This window comes from Hypanus sabinus, unplaced genomic scaffold (genome assembly GCF_030144855.1).
Source record: "Hypanus sabinus isolate sHypSab1 unplaced genomic scaffold, sHypSab1.hap1 scaffold_405, whole genome shotgun sequence".
Lineage (NCBI taxonomy): Eukaryota > Metazoa > Chordata > Chondrichthyes > Myliobatiformes > Dasyatidae > Hypanus > Hypanus sabinus.
Window position 1 is genome coordinate 272,653 of NW_026781287.1, and position 6,797 is coordinate 279,449.

Sequence of the window (6,797 nt, forward strand, 5' to 3'; positions counted from 1 at the left end):
GCCTTCTCCATTCAAACTGCTAACCATGTCCGATCACCAGTGTGCCTTCTCCATTCAAACTGCTAACCATGTCGGGTCAGTGTGCCTTCTCCATTCAAACTACTAACCATGTTCGGTCTGTGTGCTTTCTCCATTCAAACTGCAAGCCATGTCGAGTCAGTATGTCTTCTACATTCAAACTGCAAACCATGTCTGGTCAGTGTGACTTCTCCATTCAAACTGCTAACCATGTCGGGTCAGTGTGCCTTCTCCATTCAAACTGCTAACCATGTCGGGTCAGTGTGACTTCTCCATTCAAACTGCAAACCATGTCGGGTCATTGTGCCTTCTCCATTCAAACTGCTAAGCATGTCGGGTCAGTGTGCCTTCTCCATTCAAACTGCTAACCATATCGGGTCAGTGTGCCTTCTCCATTCAAACTGCTAACCATGTCGGGTCAGTGTGCCTTCTCCATTCAAACTGCTAACCATGTCGGGTCAGTGTGCCTTCTCCATTCAAACTGCTAACCATGTCGTGTCAGTGTGTCTTCTCCATTCAAACTGCTAACCATGTCCGATCACCAGTGTGCCTTCTCCATTCAAACTGCTAACCATGTCCGATCACCAGTGTGCCTTCTCCATTCAAACTGCTAACCATGTCGGGTCAGTGTGCCTTCTCCATTCAAACTGCTAACCATGTCACGTCAGTGTGCCTTCTCCATTCAAACTGCTAACCATCTCGGGTCAGTGTGTCTTCTCCATTCAAACTGCTAACCATGTCGGGTCAGTGTGCCTTCTCCATTCAAATTGCTAACAATGTGGGGTCAGTGTGCCTTCTCCATTCAAACTGTTTACCTTCTCCGATCACCAGTGTGCCTTCTCCATTCAAACAGCTAACCATGTCGGGTCAGTGTGCCTTCTCCATTCAAACTGATTACCTTGTCCGATCACCAGTGTGCCTTCTCCATTCTAACTGCTAAACATGTCGGGTCAGTGTGCCTTCTCCATTCAAACTGCTAACAATGTCGGGTCTGTGTGCCTTCTCCATTCAAACTGCTTACCTTGTCCGATCACCAGTGTGCCTTCTCCATTCAAACAGCTAACCATGTCGGGTCAGTGTGCCTTCTCCATTCAAACTGCTAACCATGTCGGGTCAGTGTGTCTTCTCTATTCAAACTGCTAACTATGTCGGGTCAGTGTGTCTTCTCCATTCAAACTGCTAACCATGTCGTGTCAGTGTGTCTTCTCCATTCAAACTGCTAACCATGTCGGGTCAGTGTGCCTTCTCCATTCAAACTGCTATCCATGTCAGGTCAGTGTGCCTTCTCCATTCAAACTGCTAACCATGTCGGGTCAGTGTGACTTCTCCATTGAAACTACTAACCATGTCGGGTCTGTGTGCCTTCTACATTCAAACTGCTAACCATGTCAGGTCAGGGTGCCTTCTCCATTCAAACTACTAACCATATCCGATCACCAGTGTGCCTTCTCCATTCAAACTGCTAACCATGTCGTGTCAGTGTGTCTTCTCCATTCAAACTGCTAACCATGTCCGATCACCAGTGTGCCTTCTCCATTCAAACTGCTAACCATGTCGGGTCAGTGTGCCTTCTCCATTCAAACTGCTAACCATGTCGTGTCAGTGTGCCTTCCCCATTCAAACTGCTAACCATGTCACGTCAGTGTGCCTTCTCCATTCAAACTGCTAACCATGTCCGATCACCAGTGTGCCTTCTCCATTCAAACTGCTAACCATGTCCGGTCTGTGTGCCTTCTCCATTCAAAATGCTAACCATGTCACGTCGGTGTGCCTTCTCCATTCAAACTGCTAACCATGTCGGGTCAGTGTGTCTTCTCCATTCAAACTGCTAACCATGTTGGGTCAGTGTGCCTTCTCCATTCAAACTGCTAACAATGTCGGGTCAGTGTGCCTTCTCCATTCAAACTGTTTACCTTCTCCGATCACCAGTGTGCCTTCCCCATTCAAACAGCTAACCATGTCGGGTCAGTGTGCCTTCTCCATTCAAACTGCTTACCTTGTCCGATCACCAGTGTGCCTTCTCCATTCTAACTGCTAACCATGTCGGGTCAGTGTGCCTTCTCCATTCAAACAGCTAACCATGTCGGGTCAGTGTGCCTTCTCCATTCAAACTGCTAACCATGTCGGGTCAGTGTGTCTTCTCTATTCAAACTGCTAACTATGTCGGGTCAGTGTGTCTTCTCCATTCAAACTGCTAACCATGTCGTGTCAGTGTGTCTTCTCCATTCAAACTGCTAACCATGTCGGGTCAGTGTGCCTTCTCCATTGAAACTGCTAACCATGTCGTGTCAGTGTGCCTTCTCCATTCAAACTGCTAACCATGTCGCGTCAGTGTGCCTTCTCCATTCAAACTGCTAACCATGTCGGGTCAGTGTGCCTTCTCCATTCAAACTATTAACCATGTTGGGTCAGTGTGTCTTCTCCATTCAAACTGCTAACCATGTCCGATCACCAGTGTGCCTTCTACATTCAAACTGCTAACCATGTCGGGTCTGTGTGCCTTCTACATTCAAACTGCTTACCTTGTCCGATCACCAGTGAGCCTTCTACATTCAATCTGCTAACCATGTCGGGTCAGTGTGCCTTCTCCATTCAAACTACTAACCATATCCGATCACCAGAGTGCCTTCTCCATTCAAACTGCAAACCATGTCGGGTCAGTGTGCATTCTCCATTCAAACTGCTAACCATGTCGGTTCAGTGTGCCTTCTCCATTCAAACTGCTAACCATGTCGGATCAGTGTGCCTTCTCCATTCAAACTGCTAACCATGTCGGGTCTGTGTGCCTTCTCCATTCAAACTGCTAACCATGTCCGATCACCAGTGTGCCTTCTCCATTCAAACTGCTAACCATGTCGGGTCAGTGTGCCTTCTCCATTCAAACTACTAACCATGTCGGGACAGTGTGCCTTCTCCATTCAAACTGCTAACCATGTCGGGTCAGTGTGCCTTCTCCATTCAAACTGCAAACCATGTCGGGTCAGTGTGCCTTCTCCATTCAAACTACTAACCATGTCGGGTCAGTGTGCCTTCTCCATTCAAACTGCTAACCATGTCGGGTCAGTGTGCCTTCTCCATTCAAACTGCAAACCATGTCGGGTCACTGTGCCTTCTCCATTCAAACTACTAACCATGTCTGGTCAGTGTGCATTCTCCATTCAAACTGCAAACCATGTCGGGTCATTGTGCCTTCTCCATTGAAACTGCTAACCATGTCGGGTCAGTGTGCCTTCTCCATTCAAACTGCTAACCATGTCCGATCACCAGTGTGCCTTCTCCATTCAAACTGCTAACCATGTCGGGTCAGTGTGCCTTCTCCATTCAAACTGCTAAACATGTCGGGTCATTGTGCCTTCTCCATTCAAACTGCTAAACACGTCGGGTCATTGTGCCTTCTCCACTCAAACTGCTAACCATGTCCGATCACCAGTGTGCCTTCTCCATTCAAACTGCTAACCATGTCGGGTCAGTGTGTCTTCTCCATTCAAACTGCTAACCATGTCGGGTCAGTGTGCCTTCTCCATTCAAACTGCAAACCATGTCGGGTCAGTGTGCCTTCTCCATTCAAACTGCTAACCATGTCCGGTCAGTGTGCCTTCTCCATTCAATCTACTAACCATGTCGGGTCAGTGTGCATTCTCCATTCAAACTGCTAACCATGTCGGGTCAGTGTGCCTTCTCCATTCAAACTGCTAACCATGTCGGGTCAGTGTGCCTTCTCCATTCAAACTATTAACCATGTTGGGTCAGTGTGTCTTCTCCATTCAAACTGCTAACCATGTCCGATCACCAGTGTGCCTTCTACATTCAAACTGCTAACCATGTCGGGTCTGTGTGCCTTCTACATTCAAACTGCTTTCCTTGTCCGATCACCAGTGAGCCTTCTACATTCAAACTGCTAACCATGTCGGGTCAGTGTGCCTTCTCTATTCAAACTACTAACCATATCCGATCACCAGTGTGCCTTCTCCATTCAAACTGCAAACCATGTCGGGTCAGTGTGCCTTCTCCATTCAAAATGCTAACCATGTCGGTTCAGTGTGCCTTCTCCATTCAAACTGCTAACCATGTCGGATCAGTGTGCCTTCTCCATTCAAACTGCTAACCATGTCGGGTCTGTGTGCCTTCTCCATTCAAACTGCTAACCATGTCCGATCACCAGTGTGCCTTCTCCATTCAAACTGCTAACCATGTCGGGTCAGTGTGCCTTCTCCATTCAAACTGCTAACCATGTCGGGTCAGTGTGCCTTCTCCATTCAAACTGCAAACCATGTCTGGTCAGTGTGCCTTCTCCATTCAATCTGCTAACCATGTCGGGTCAGTGTGCCTTCTCCATTCAAACTACTAACCATGTCGGGTCAGTGTGCCTTTTCCATTCAAACTGCTAACCATGTCGGGTCAGTGTGCCTTCTCCATTCAAACTGCAAACCATGTCGGGTCAGTGTGCCTTCTCCATTCAAACTACTAACCATGTCTGGTCAGTGTGCATTCTCCATTCAAACTGCAAACCATGTCGGGTCATTGTGCCTTCTCCATTCAAACTGCTAACCATGTCGGGTCAGTGTGCCTTCTCCATTCAAACTGCTAACCATGTCCGATCACCAGTGTGCCTTCTCCATTCAAACTGCTAACCATGTCGGGTCAGTGTGCCTTCTCCATTCAAACTGCTAAACATGTCGGGTCATTGAGCCTTCTCCATTCAAACTGCTAAACACGTCGGGTCATTGTGCCTTCTCCACTCAAACTGCTAACCATGTCCGATCACCAGTGTGCCTTCTCCATTCAAACTGCTAACCATGTCGGGTCAGTGTGTCTTCTCCATTCAAACTGCTAACCATGTCGGGTCAGTGTGCCTTCTCCATTCAAACTGCTAACCATGTCGGGTCAGTGTGCCTTCTCCATTCAAACTGCTAACCATGTCCGGTCAGTGTGCCTTCTCCATTCAATCTACTAACCATGTCGGGTCAGTGTGCATTCTCCATTCAAACTGCTAACCATGTCGGGTCAGTGTGCCTTCTCCATTCAAACTGCTAACCATGTCGGGTCAGTGTGCCTTCTCCATTCAAACTGCAAAACATGTCGGGTCTGTGTGCCTTCTCCATTCAAACTGCTAACCATGTCCGATCACCAGTGTGCCTTCTACATTCAAACATTCTAACCATGTCGGGTCAGTGTGCCTTCTCCATTCAAACTGCTAACCATGTCGGGTCAGTGTGCCTTCTCCATTCAAACTGCTAAACATGTCGGGTCATTGTGCCTTCTCCATTCAAACTGCTAAACACGTCGGGTCATTGTGCCTTCTCCACTCAAACTACTAACCATGTCCGATCACCAGTGTGCCTTCTCCATTCAAACTGCAAACCATGTCGGGTCATTGTGCCTTCTCCATTCAAACTGCTAACCATGTCGGGTCAGTGTGCCTTCTCCATTCAAACTGCTAACCATGTCCGATCACCAGTGTGCCTTCTCCATTCAAACTGCTAACCATGTCGGGTCAGTGTGCCTTCTCCATTCAAACTGCTAAACATGTCGGGTCATTGTGCCTTCTCCATTCAAACTGCTAAACACGTCGGGTCATTGTGCCTTCTCCACTCAAATTGCTAACCATGTCCGGTCAGTGTGTCTTCTCCACTCAAACTGCTAACCATGTCCGATCACCAGTGTGCCTTCTCCATTCAAACTGCTAACCATGTCGGGTCAGTGTGTCTTCTCCATTCAAACTGCTAACCATGTCGGGTCAGTGTGCCTTCTCCATTCAAACTGCTAACCATGTCGGGTCAGTGTGCCTTCTCCATTCAAACTGCTAACCATGTCCGGTCAGTGTGCCTTCTCCATTCAATCTACTAACCATGTCGGGTCAGTGTGCATTCTCCATTCAAACTGCTAACCATGTCGGGTCAGTGTGCCTTCTCCATTCAAACTGCTAACCATGTCGGGTCAGTGTGCCTTCTCCATTCAAACTGCAAAACATGTCGGGTCTGTGTGCCTTCTCCATTCAAACTGCTAACCATGTCCGATCACCAGTGTGCCTTCTACATTCAAACATTCTAACCATGTCGGGTCAGTGTGCCTTCTCCATTCAAACTGCTAACCATGTCGGGTCAGTGTGCCTTCTCCATTCAAACTGCTAAACATGTCGGGTCATTGTGCCTTCTCCATTCAAACTGCTAAACACGTCGGGTCATTGTGCCTTCTCCACTCAAACTGCTAACCATGTCCGATCACCAGTGTGCCTTCTCCATTCAAACTGCTAACCATGTCGGGTCAGTGTGTCTTCTCCATTCAAACTGCTAACCATGTCGGGTCAGTGTGCCTTCTCCATTCAAACTGCAAACCATGTCGGGTCAGTGTGCCTTCTCCATTCAAACTGCTAACCATGTCCGGTCAGTGTGCCTTCTCCATTCAATCTACTAACCATGTCGGGTCAGTGTGCATTCTCCATTCAAACTGCTAACCATGTCGGGTCAGTGTGCCTTCTCCATTCAAACTGCTAACCATGTCGGGTCAGTGTGCCTTCTCCATTCAAACTATTAACCATGTTGGGTCAGTGTGTCTTCTCCATTCAAACTGCTAACCATGTCGGGTCTGTGTGCCTTCTCCATTCAAACTGCTAACCATGTCCGATCACCAGTGTGCCTTCTCCATTCAAACTGCTAACCATGTCGGGTCAGTGTGCCTTCTCCATTCAAACTACTAACCATGTCGGGTCAGTGTGCCTTCTCCATTCAAACTGCTAACCATGTCGGGTCAGTGTGCCTTCTCCATTCAAACTGCAAACC